General features: G+C 45.6%; 1 long non-coding RNA gene across 3 annotated transcripts; it reads right to left on the bottom strand.

The window, feature by feature from the left end:
- Window positions 1–2,357: 2,357 nt before the first annotated feature.
- On the bottom strand, window positions 2,358–8,143 carry LOC133371343 (uncharacterized). 3 transcript variants are annotated; one of them, XR_009759304.1, is made up of 4 exons: window positions 8,009–8,143; window positions 5,773–5,865; window positions 4,806–5,008; window positions 2,358–2,777 (listed from the first exon to the last, which is right to left on the bottom strand). It is a non-coding gene; the product is annotated as an uncharacterized LOC133371343 (long non-coding RNA). The 3 variants fall into 3 exon arrangements; XR_009759306.1 differs by lacking the exon at window positions 8,009–8,143 and adding an exon at window positions 7,069–7,151; XR_009759305.1 differs by lacking the exons at window positions 5,773–5,865; window positions 8,009–8,143 and adding an exon at window positions 5,128–5,252.
- Between the last annotated feature and the right edge of the window lie 4,642 nt (window positions 8,144–12,785).

The raw sequence follows: 12,785 nt of genomic DNA, 5'->3' as shown, positions 1-12,785 counted from the left end.
TTTGAGCTTTCGCCTTTTCTTTTTCTGCTCATTCCCAGTGGCAAGTTTCAGGAGGGCCTGCCTGGGCAAAGGCTCCACTCCTGCTGTCATCTTCTTCCACGTGGCTGCCTCCGCCCTCACCTGGAATAGGAGCTTCTCCCCTTTGGTAGTTGATTGGCCAACTGGCAAAAGGAGCCATCAGTTGAGAAAGTAAAGTCATTTTAAACATGGGGGGGGGAGCATTTTACAAGAGAACCATTGTCCATGGAAAAACTTACGACACTAGAAAGCTCTGGCACTGCCACTCTTGCAACCCTTTCAGAAACTTTCAGTCCAAAGTATGGTAACCTCAGTTTCATCATTTTAGCTTCTAGTAATAGTTCTGGTTTAATTTGTTCTAACACCCAATTATTTGTCCTTTTTGTGGTCCATGGTATGCGCCAAGCTCCCCTCCAGCACCACATTTCAAATGAGTTGATTTTTCTCTTATCCGCTTTTTTCACTGTCCAACTTTCACATCCATACATAGAGATCAGGAAGACCATGGTCTGAATGATCCTGACTTTGGTGTTCAGTGATACATCTTTGCATTTGAGGACCTTTTCTACTACTCTCGTTGCTGCCCTCCCCAGCCCTAGCCTTCTTCAAGGAAAAAGGGGGATGTGGATTTGCATTAAACATACGTCGCTTAATTTGTATGTGTAGATGCTTATTTAAAAACAATTACTATGATTTAAATAGGGAGGTGGTGGGCTCTCCAACTCTGGAAGTATTGAAGAAGCAGCTGGACAGTCACCTGTTGGGGATGCTTAAAGCTTGAACAGCGGGTTGGGCTCGATGGCCTTATAGGCCCCTTCCAACTCTATGATTCTCTGAATCTATGTCATTTAGGATGGAGTTCAGACCTGATCACTGAAATGGTATTTGTTTGGACTCAAGAATCTAATTGATTCTGATGTTAACTTTTTAATACATTTTAGTGTTGGCCCTGGGCCATCTGGATTTTTTTTGGGGGGGGAGCAATGTGCTGGTTTAATACACCTGAATTTTCCCTGTTGCACTCAAAGTGGGGCGGGGTGTGAGGTTAAGAAAAACAGGCCTTTTAATATGAATTTTCTTTCCCAACCTGTGCGATACTTATGGATGCTTTTATTATTGTTTTTGGCAACGTTTTTATTGGTTTTTCATTCTGTCATGTTTTTGTATGTTGTAATGCCGCCTTGATATACTTTTATGAAACGTGCGCCTTATAAATATTTCAATAAATAAGATAAAATAAACAAAGAAAAGCAAATGTAATAACAGAAAGACCTGAAATCTATTAGATACATATTAAAATGCATTTTGTCTCCCAATGATATGAAAGTGCCGTCACATTTTACTGGGATTATATTGCCTGCAGAGATTCTAAGTGGAAAAGTCCCTGCTCCGTAATTCATTGAGAAGACATTCCCCTCCCCCGCTTTCTCTTCCTCATTTTCTAGCACTGCAAAAAGCACGGAAGGGTTCCCAGAGGCATCCACAGAGGGTGTGTGACGCATGTGGTTCTCTTAAAGGCTTGAAGAAAGCTTACACCAGCAAGAGACAAAAAGGCAGGGAAGCTCTCACAAACGATGCAGGCCATTTTGCATTCCTCTTCCCTTTCACACTCAGCAGAAGCCCGCAACTGTCCATCTCTAGGAGCTGCACAGTTTAGTGGTGCTCAGAAGAAAAAGAGATGGTCTTACAAAGGCTCCCATTAGGCAGACATGTGCCTTACCTCCATGGCGAAGCATGTAGTCAAAGGGTCTCTTCTCTCCACCATCCCATGCTCGGCAACTGCTTCTACATTTCTAATATGTGAGAGCAGAAAACAAAAACCAGTTTGCCATCCCTGATAAAACCCAGGCAAACCCTTGTACACATATGCAGGATAGGTCATAAGCCCATAGAATCTGCTGTGTGTTTTTGCATAAGGATGGATGCATGTACATGCGCACCTGTGTCTAACTCTTAAATATTAAAATAACACTAAATACAGTTTCCTGCTAGCTTTAGGGTGTGTGTGTGTGTGTGAGAGAGAGAGAGAGAGAGGGGGGGGGAGAGAGAGAGAGAGAGAGAGAGAGGGAGGGAGGGGGGGAGGGAGTGGTGGTGGTGGTAAAGGGGGAAGCCAAGGCTGCCGTCAGAGGCTTTCAGCATCTCCTTCACAAGCACCTTTCACATCTCCCAGCCACTGCTGATTCTCCACTCCTGGGGCGTATATCACTCCCCGCCGTCCTCGCTAACTTCTTGTCTTGCCTGTAGAGCAAGGTGAACATTTCAGGTACGCCTATGTTCAGTGAAGCAACGCCAGATAGCTGCGCTATTTTTATATGCAATTTATATTTGAAAGAGGGCTGTCAAAATACAGTAGAGCTGTGCAGGTATACAACAGAAGACAGTGTCCAAAGAATTAATATGACCATTCAGCCATTGTGACACATGATAACTGGGTTGGTAATGTTTTAGTTTTAAACTCTTGTGCTCTTCCTGGGAATTGTTTTTAAAAAGGTGCATGCACAAAGGGCAGAAATGCTTGGGTGCAAGCCCAAGAAGGCAAGGGTGGATGACTGAGGACAGGGGCAAACAGCCAACCAAACAACCCCGATACGTTACCAACCTCCTCCCACTGGTATGAACAGCAAGCAGCAGAATAGCAATGAGTATCCATGACTGAAAAGACGGGAGTGTGTGTCTGGACTCTTGCAGGCCAATTGCGCCTATAGAAGGAGCAGTGCTAAACTACCCAGTTGTGAGAGAATGGCCCCATCTGGAAGCACCTGCACAAAGGAGCAAAAAAAGGCACTTATGAAAACAAGCAGATCAGTTAAACATAAGCATACAACACATCACCGGAATCCCAAAATCAGTCCTCCAGACAAAGCCAAAACACAAAAGAGCTAAAAACACTTCATGGGCAAAATATACCTATAACAGTAGAGGAGTGAAAGACCTTTCACTCCTTTCTTTCTACAACTGCCACTCTGGGTAGGCCAGTCATGCCAGAGGCTACCAAGTGGGCTGCCAAGACACCCCTTATGCCCCCTCTGATGCCAAGCGGGAGTGCTTTCCAGGGATCCAAGGCAGATATTTACAAGGGGAAATGGAGACAGCATCCAGCTGACCTGCCCCTCTCCAGAGACCAAAGTCACTTCCTTTTCTTTGCATGTATAGCGTGAATCAAGTGAGTAGGTTGTGATGGGTTGGAATAACCCTGAGAGTTTGGGCACAACTGCACCCGAGACCCAACAGCAACATTTGATGAAGTTCATTAAGAATACAAAAAGAGGACAAATGGAAGAGGCAGAGAGTTGCTTCAAGAAAATAACAAAAAGAACCTTTTTGTTCAAATCTGTCTGTCCCATTAGAGCTGTTAATCCGGACCTTGCCTATGGCTTTCACATGGCAGTTATGGTAAGTGAATGCACAGAGTGCTGCAGCCGTGACGGGACAAAATGTGCCATTTCACTGTGTCAGTGAAAGCTGCTTGGACCTCTGACTGCTTTTTCACTGCTGCCAGGAAGCAGAAAAGGAAACTTTAGTATCTGGATAAGAGTTAACAGTAAAGTAGAGTTTTGTGAAGACAAAGCAAAAGTGAAAGCATCACATATTTTTTTGCAGCAAATGCTGAAGTGTGTCAAAGGGGCCTTATGACACGGCCACTCCCCCCCCCAAACAGATTATGGTAACTCAGAGTGTATGCATTAATGGGGGGTCCACCCACATAAACATCAAATTAATGCAAAATGTAATGGGAAAGTCAATTATGTCCTGGTCTGGTTGCTGAAAAGGAGGATTCAGGTTTTTTCAAGTTCGTTCTTTTTGGGGTGAGCAATTGTCTTTGTGTTGCTTTTCCACCTTTCTTGCTGCTCCCAGCTCTGCTGTGCTTTGCCCAAGCTGAAGACGGCAGGCCAACCCTCTCGCCTTGGATGAGGATGGTGTCTTGGATTAAGAAATGTAGAACCAATATAAAACTAGATGGGCCGGTGAGAGTTAAGAGGAATACAAATACAGTTTTTGCTTTGTCAAAGCTATTTTTAATCATCTTGTCAATGCTACTAGTTCATATTTTAATTAGTTTATTGTTAGTTCATATCATCACTAATTAGCTTATGCAAATATATGAATCACATTGCTTAAAGTTACTTTTTAAGTTACTTTAAGCTGCTTTAATTGCAAATATAATCAGAAATTGGCATGATGTGTGTGGGCCTTGGCTGGATCCCCTAATTAACAGTAACTACATGCAAATTGTCTTCCCATTGCAGATGGTCAGTTGAGGGACCAAGCGCTCTATGAGTCATTAGCCCACTTTTAAGAGTTTTGACCCAGGTGGGTCTTGACTGACAGCTGGCATTGTCCAGCCAATGACAAGGAAAGGCATGTAACCAGAATGCCCAAGGGCCAGGGGCTGAACTGTCAAGGTGGCAACGAGCAAGAGATGGGCCACCCAGGAGGAGATAGGCTGGAGACGGGTCACCCAGGTGCCTTTCCTCAGCTCTTGGGTGGGACTCCTCCTCTTAGAGATGTTGGGGGACTGGGGAGACCGAGCAATCACAAAGGGACAGGTCGGGGAGAGCAAACCTGTGCCACAAAACCAACTGTCACAAAAGCAGAGACTCAGCTGTGAATATATCCATAACATAGATTTAAAAGTTATTTAAAATGATATTAAAGCAATATTAAAAAATCTAAGTACAAAAATCAAAACCTGAACATTGCTTCAACCAACAAATGGCCTTTGCAAAAGTTAAAGGAGTAAGGAAATCCACTGAGCCCAAACTGTGCAAAGCAATGGGGCACCTCACCTGCCCTCCTGTTGACTCTGGAGGAAAACAACAGGATGTGTGTGCTGTAAGTGCAGGCAGGTTAGTCAGATCAGATGCGCTTACACGGTGCAAGTAGCTTCTGCAAGCTCGGGGTCAGCCATAGGACCTGTTCACTAGCAGCACTGCAGAGCTGGGAGTGTCAGCTTTGGACCTGCAGATAGCCAGAACCAGGTCAGCTCATGCTGTGGAGAAGGAAAAAACAGGAATCAGAAAAGAGGGTTTGCTTGGTTTGACTGGAATGCTCTCAGTCTGAGGTGAATGATTCTGAAAGGAAAAACATATCATAGGTGGGAAAGGCTACCTCTCGTTAATTAATTTAATTCCCTCTTGAATGGGATCTTAAAGCACTCTTCAGCCATCAACAAAAGCAGCTTTAAAGTCTCAGGGAACAGTGACCCTTTGGAAAGTGGCCCCATTGCTGGGAAAGGCCTGGGGAGTTCATTAGGATAATTGTACAGCAGCTGCTGAACACGGAAAGGTTGGCCTCTTCCGGATAAAGATTTGCAATTAAACGCCCACTGCAATGTCTCCTCCGTTATTCCCAGGATGCATGGGAATCCAGGAGACAACAGTACTAAGGTCTCTCTGGAAGACGTTTCATTTCATTTCCCTGGAAGCTGTGACTGCTGTTGGAATAGGGAGGATTTGGCATTCCTGAAGGCACAACGGCTCATTCTCCAAACTGGGTCAGGAAAGAGACACAATTTCTTTTTCTTTCTTTCTTTCTTTCTTTCTTTCTTTCTTTCTTTCTTTCTTTCTTTCTAGCCCATCTAATCAAAGACGCTGAAATCCCAGAAGCCAGAATAAAAATTCTAGTTGGGGCTGAGAGGCTTCAGTCGGGGTTCTACATGTTGCTTTGACCCTCCCTACAACTAACAGCAGCAGAACAAATTATCCAAAATAAGGGGGGAAATGTACAAGGATTCTTAATTTGCATAATATATACCAGTTTCCTTGCTGCTGGTTTATGACTGTTGTTGTTTGTTGTTAACTCAGGCTACATTCAGCGATGGGGATGGAGTGCAAGATCCATTTTGTGCTGCAAGAAAGAATCAGAAAGAGAAATCAATAACTGAAGGCTCACACGAGCCCAAACAAGGCAGGTCCTCTTTGCAGGAGACTGACCTCTGGACTCTGAGATTCTGGACCTCTTTTCAATCCAGAATCTTGCCCAGATCAATGACTCAGGCTGTGGGGACACTAGTCACATCAAAACCAGCATTTCTATCCCACCCTTCTGTTGGAATGTACGAGGTTCAACTCCAACTTGTGGGTTGAGGCTGCATGGGGTTAAAAAGGGTAGCTAGAGAGGAGACCTTCTTGGTTGCTAAGCTATACCTGTCCTTTGATCTCCTGCTGTCTCTTCCTTCCTGCTAGACTGATATGCAAAGGATGTTGATCCCAGTTCCTCCCCTCCTCCCCAGTCTTCTTCTTTCTCGAGAGGGGAGCAGACATCTTTCCTTTGTCTCTCCCTCTCTCATCCAGCATGAGGGCGAGTACTGGGCTCAGTGCTCGTTGCTTCAGCTTAGCTAGTTAGCTAGGTATTGGACTCTTTCCTACCAAACATGTACTTCCAGAATAAAGTAGTTATTTCTTATTTTAAAGCTTAAAGCCTCTGTCTGACTAATTTGCAGGGAAGGTACAATCTTAGCAAAGATTCAAACACACACACACACAAGCTCGCTCAATACTCTCTGTTCCGCTACGCAACTCTGCAGGGTCCTACAGGACATTGGGCCCAGCCTCCTATGCCTTCTACCCTACAACCAGGCACTCAGGATGGCTCACAATAAAATCATACACAATAAAATTAAACACAATAAACACACACACACACACACACACACACACAAATAAAATAGATAAAATATGTAAAATACAGTTAAAAATCTAGGGGAGTGGTATAAAAAGGGACTAAAGAGGTAAAAAACTAAAAAGGGGGGCATAAAACTAGTTTCAGGCTCCACCTTCAGTACCTCCCAGAGGCTGTCCGGAACAAGATGGTTTTCAGAAGTCTCTGGAATGCCATCAGGGAGGGAGCAGAGTGGGCTTCTTGCAGTAGGGCATTCCAGAGCTTAGGGGCCACAGCTGAAAAGGCCCTCTCCCATATGCCTGCCAGTCTGACATCTTCCATTCCAGGCACGCAGAGGCGACCAGAGGCAACTGAACTTAAATCACAGGCAGGTACATATGGGCTTAAGCGGTCCCTCAAGTAGGCAGAGCAATGGATGCAAATGTTTACCTTTGTTCGACAGGCCAGTTTCTCCACAGACAGACTCGCACACCTCTCTCTGCCCTCCATCAAGGCAAGCAAGAGACAAAATCAGGCCACCTCCCAGCCAGACAAAAACACACTGTAGGGGTGTGTGAAGCCCAAGCAGTGAGAGGTGTGGCCTGGAAGGAGAGGCTGTGGTGAGTCCCAAGGACCAGACAGAGAGGTCTAGAGGCCCACATTCAGCCCCCAGCCTGAGGTTTCCCACTCCTGCTCCATGCATTGCCCTTCGGGGTCCTTCAGCAAGGGTCAGCTGTCAGCTGTTTGGGAAACGGTGGGCAAGGAGGTCCCTGGGTTCCTCCTGCTGAATCTTCAGCCTTCAGATGGCACTTTTGACACATTGGGGGCCTCAGAAACAAGCCTCAGATTCTTGACCTACCCCCAACACACATGCACCCACCAGGCCTATTGTTTCATGTGATCAGGGACTAATCCATGCATGCCAGGCAGCCCTGCTCTGTCTCCATGCACCCAGTTGCACAAACAGGACTGTGTGTACAGGACACATTCCTCTCCTCCAGGCACAATATGATAGTGGGGAGCGTGCAAGCTGGAGACATTCCAGTGTTCCCACACCCATCCACACGTGGCCTTAGTTATACTTGTCGGGGGGGGGGGACTCAGATGTGGAGTTGCTGAGGCTGAAAATCTCTGAGCACAGCTGATGAGGCCATGCACAATCTCCTTCTGCATCCCACAGATGCCGTTGCCCTTGAAGATCCCCCCGCATCTTCAGAATGTGATCTGGCAGCTCAGCAGAGGCTTGGAGAGTATCCAAGAGCAACAAGGTCTGGGGTTTCCAGGCCCTTTTGTATCCTGCAGGATCCGGTTGTTAATTGCACCTTTAACTTTGTAAATAATGATAATTTATCAAAACTAGGCAAATTCCACCCAAGTTGGCATTAGTCACCTGAAATCCTGGGGCCAAGGGCAGCTTTGAGATGGTGTCAATCTGTGGAAGAGCAAGACCACACAAAGACACATGTGGACCTTTTCTCCTGAAGCGCCTGGGAGAAGCAACATTTTTCTTAATCAGCGCAGTTTCTTTTGTGGTTACATTTTGGCTTCATGATGCAATTGTTGGCAGTCACAAGCTCTCAGTGCTAATAGACTTTTGGTGAAGATGTTGCAAATCTTGCAGGAATTTCTGACCCTCGTTTCAGGATTCATGGGGTTTAAGAAAACATGCTGGCTTCCTTTCACATGACATTGGCGCAAACGCTGCATCTAAGAAATGCTGAAGATGTCTCAGGATTTGCTGAAAAGCAAAACACCGACAGCAAATGAGTCCCTCCAGCCAACGCGGTTGGCTCCATCATGTGTCCTAATCCCTTTATTCCCATTCTTTGAAGGAAAATTTTCTCATGGCTGCTGTAATCATATTTGCTACTCAGATCCTTCCAGAGAGCTTTTATTTGGAGAAAAAAGATATTCTCTTATTTCTGGCTAGCCTTTTCTCAGACATGCCTATAAGCACTCAATGTGTGCTCTGGGTTGCAAAGAGCGCTGGCCGGGGGCATGGGGAAGGGGAGAGAAAAAGTGAGAGAGAAATTCCAGGTCTAAGCACAGTCTCCTGGAGGCAGAAGGTTCCACATGACCTGACCAGAACACACAGAGTCATAGAACAGTAGAGTTGGAGGGGGCCTATAAGGCCATTGAGTCCAGCCCCCTGCTCATTGCAAGAATCCAGTTTAAAGCATCCCTAACAGGTGGCTGTCCAGCTGCCCCCTAAATGCCTCCAGTGTTGGAGAGCCCACCACCTCCCTAGGCCATTGGTTCCACTGTTGTACTGCTCTAACAGTTAGGAAGTTTTCCCTGATGTTCGGCTGAAATCTGGCTTCCTGCAACTTGAGTCCATTATTCCGAGTCCTGCACTCTGGGATGATTGAGAAGAGATCCTAACCCTTCTCTGTGGGACAACCTTTCAAGTACTTGAAGAGTGCTATCCTGTCTCCAGTTTTCTCTTCTCCAGGCTAAGCATTGCTTTGTTTCCAGTCCCCTAATCATCCTTGTTGCCCTCCTCTGCAGCTGTTCCAGTTTGACTGCATTCTTCTTAAAGTGCTGTGTCCATAAATGGATGCAGTACTCAAGATGAGGCCTAACCAGTGCCGACCGAAGGGGAACTAGTACTCTGTGCAGTTTGGAAACTATACTTCTATTAATGCAGCCTAAAATAGCATTTGCCTTTTTTGCAGCCACATCACACTGTTGGCTCATATTCAGCTTATGATCAACAACGATCCCAAGATCCTTCTCACATGTAGTATTGCTGAGCCAAGTATCCCCCATCTTACAACTGTGCATTTGGTTTATTTTTCCTAGGTGTAGAACTTTGCACTTATACCTGTTAAATTTAATTCTGTTGTTTTCAGCCTAATGCTCCAGTCTATGAAGATCACTTTGAGTTTGTAGATCTGAAAATTTGGTAAGCATTTGCTGCACCTCCTCATCCAAATCATTAATAAAAATGTTGAAGAGCATTGGGCCTAGGACTGAGCCCTGTGGTACCCTGCTCATTACCTCCCCCCAGTTTGAGAAGGAACCCTAAGTACGATTGTGTAGCCAATTGTGGATTCACCTGATAGTTGTTCCATCCAGCCCACATTTATCTAGCTTGCTAATCAGAATATCATGGAGCACTTTGTCAAAAGCTTTGCTGAAGTCAAGATGTATTATATCTACAGCATTCCCACAGTCTACCAGGGAGGTTACCTGATCAACAAATGAGATAAGATTAGTCCCATTGTAGCTCATTTCATTGATCTCACATCTGAGCCTTGTCTGGTATAGGATTGTGCCTGCTGGCCTTGCTCCAAACCTCTGTGCATTCAACCAAACAGAGACAATATTATGTACAATTGTACATGCGACAATTATCTGGGGTCTTGGGGGTGGTGGCCTTAGACCCCTTACTTTTTTGGGAGCAGGGTCCCAATATCTCCAGCATCCTATGAGCCAATCAGCATGGAAGGGGAGCGTGTTAGCCACTGAGAAGAGTCCTTGCCCTTTCTGCTGATTGGAGCCAAACACAGTGAAAGGGAGTCAGCCACTAAGAAGACTCTTCTCAGTAGCTAACACTCTCTCTTTTCATGCTTATTGGCTCCTAAAGACATCAGTTGTTGTGGGAGAAGTCATGAACAAGGAGTTCATTCTCAACCCAGCAGCAACACAAGGGGGAAGAGGGCATTGCTGTGACTATTATGAAGGGTCCCTGCACTTCTGAATTTGCCACTACACTACTGTGACCGAGGCAAAGGATTCCTGATCCCACAGAGAGAGCCTACACATATGCAAGTTGTATAAACATGTGGTATTTGGGGATTGGGACAGGCAGGAGTAACCCCTTTCTCCTTTCCCACATGTTTACATCACACATCAAGCTGGTGCCAGATTAGAACCAGGGAGATCTGGGTTTACAAGGCTGTTGTGGGGATAATGGGGAATATTATGACCTGCTCTCAGCTGATGGAGGTAGTGTGGTGGGAAATCAATCTAAAGAAAATTATTATAAACTAATGATATTGCTGTGAGCTGAGGGGTGGAATGGATAACCTCCACCTTGGTGGTTCGGTGATAGTCCTGGCAAGTCTCTCCTTATTGTTAGGGAAACTAGGGGCAATGTGTTGCTATTGGAACTAAATTTGGCTGAGTGGTCCCAATAGCCAGTCTTCTAAATGGCCAGCAAGGGGAAATCTCTCTCTCTCTCTCTCTCTCTCTCTCTCTCTCTCTCTCTCTCTCTCTCACACACACACACACACACACACACACACACACACACACACACACACACACACGTACACACGTATGTACACAGAACGAAGGAATGTGATTGTCCAAGTGTTTGTGGAAAAGAACAGTGGGCTGCAGTTTTAAGGCAGACTGAGAAGAGAGTGTGGGGTTTGGGGCTCTGAAAAGCCTACTGCTTTTTGGGGCACTTGCTGTCTGCTTCTAGATCTGACATGGGAGTGGTTGGATTTTGGACTAATAGCTGAGCCTCCGCTTGCTCAACCTTATATTTATACATAGATGCAAATGTTACAAAATGCCAATACATATCCAGTGTGTGTCCAATAGTAGTCATCCAGTGACCTCCTTCAAAAGAAGCCAAATCTTGGTAAGTGCTGCACCCCCGAAACTTAAGAACATGCTCAGAGAATTAGGGTGTGTCCAATAGTATTCAAATAAAGTGTCATCATTTTATTTACATTACCTCAACCTTGCCTGTTTATGGGCAGTAGTGGAGTGGGAAATTCAGAAGTACAGGGTCCCTTCATGTTAATCACAGCCATGCCCCCTCCCCACTTTTTTGCTGTCAGGTTGAGAATGAGATCTTTGTTAACGTCCAGGAACCAATAAGCATGAAAGAGGAGAGTGTTAGCTACCGAGAAGAGTCTTCTCAGTGTTTAACTCACCTCCTTTCACTTTGATTCCCTCCAATCATCAGGAAAAGACAAGGAAGCACGTTAGAACAATCTTCACGGTGGCTAACACACTCCCCTTTCATGCTGATTGGCTTGTAGGATGCTGGAGACATAGGGACCCTGCTCCCAAAAAAGTAAAGGGTCTAAGACACCCTGGGACCCTGCACGACTACACCCTTGTTTATGGGGAATATGTAGGGCAATGGAGCCAATATCTCTCCCCCTCTCTCCACCCAGACATCCACAGAGCTAGTCACTAAACCGCACACACACACACACACACACACACACACACACACACACACACACACACACACACACACACACACTCTTCCTCTAATTGCCTTTTCTTTTTTTAGCCTGCTCCTTTGGCACATTTTTCTTCTTGTCCACAGGATGTCATTTCTCCTTAAGAAACTGATTATAAATGGATGGTAATAAATAGCTATTTTATTACCTATAAATAGGTAATAAAACAGTGGTACTTTCCGTCTTCAGATACCTGGAGATATCAGCGCAGCTGCAAAAAGACAGAAGAGTAGGCATATTACTGTGTGGGCTGGGGATGGCAGGGGGGGCACTCAAGGGATGCTGTCCAGGATGCTCTGGGGACAGACCTCTCAGCCTCTCTTTCTTATTTGCAAGAGATAACTAATTGCCTACTAATTATTAATCAATTCTCTGTGATTTGGCTTCACTGGCGTTCCTTCCCTAGCAGTCTTCCACTGGATATGAATCGGCACTCTAAGAGAATCAGCTCTGTTCATACGGCTGGTGCGTCCCACAATACCTTTGTATTGGGTGACATACTCAGCTGTGTTCACACAAAGAAGTGCTGCAAGGAAAGGGCGAAACCCACCTGGGAGATCAGTTTCTGCAGGCCATGCTACAGTTAATGGCACAGGGAGGAACTCTGCTTCCATCACTTAATCTCACACTCCCACCACCACAGCCGCTTCAATGGGCAGAGGTTGGCATAGTTGCTGCTGCTGCCCCCTGGCTGTTCTCACGCCTTTTGATGAAAATATTAGGCTTTGGCCCAAGTGGTCCCACTGCATTTGCACCCCATACACCAGCTACAACCTTTCAAAAGGGGCAGGGAGCATTCATTTGCATATTACATACTGTTGTGCGCCACCCCAATCTCCGAGCGGTGCAAGACCTCCAGGCATTCCTGTGCTTATCTAGGGTTTGGTTTCCTTGGAAAGAAGGTCAGCGGAGATTGTGGTATCTTATAGGATATGTGGTTTATTTACACATCTTCGC

This window comes from Rhineura floridana, chromosome 16, assembly GCF_030035675.1.
Source record: "Rhineura floridana isolate rRhiFlo1 chromosome 16, rRhiFlo1.hap2, whole genome shotgun sequence".
NCBI classification, from domain to species: domain Eukaryota; kingdom Metazoa; phylum Chordata; class Lepidosauria; order Squamata; family Rhineuridae; genus Rhineura; species Rhineura floridana.
Note: the sequence above shows the minus strand (reverse complement) of the source record. Positions and strands in the feature narration are given on the sequence as shown.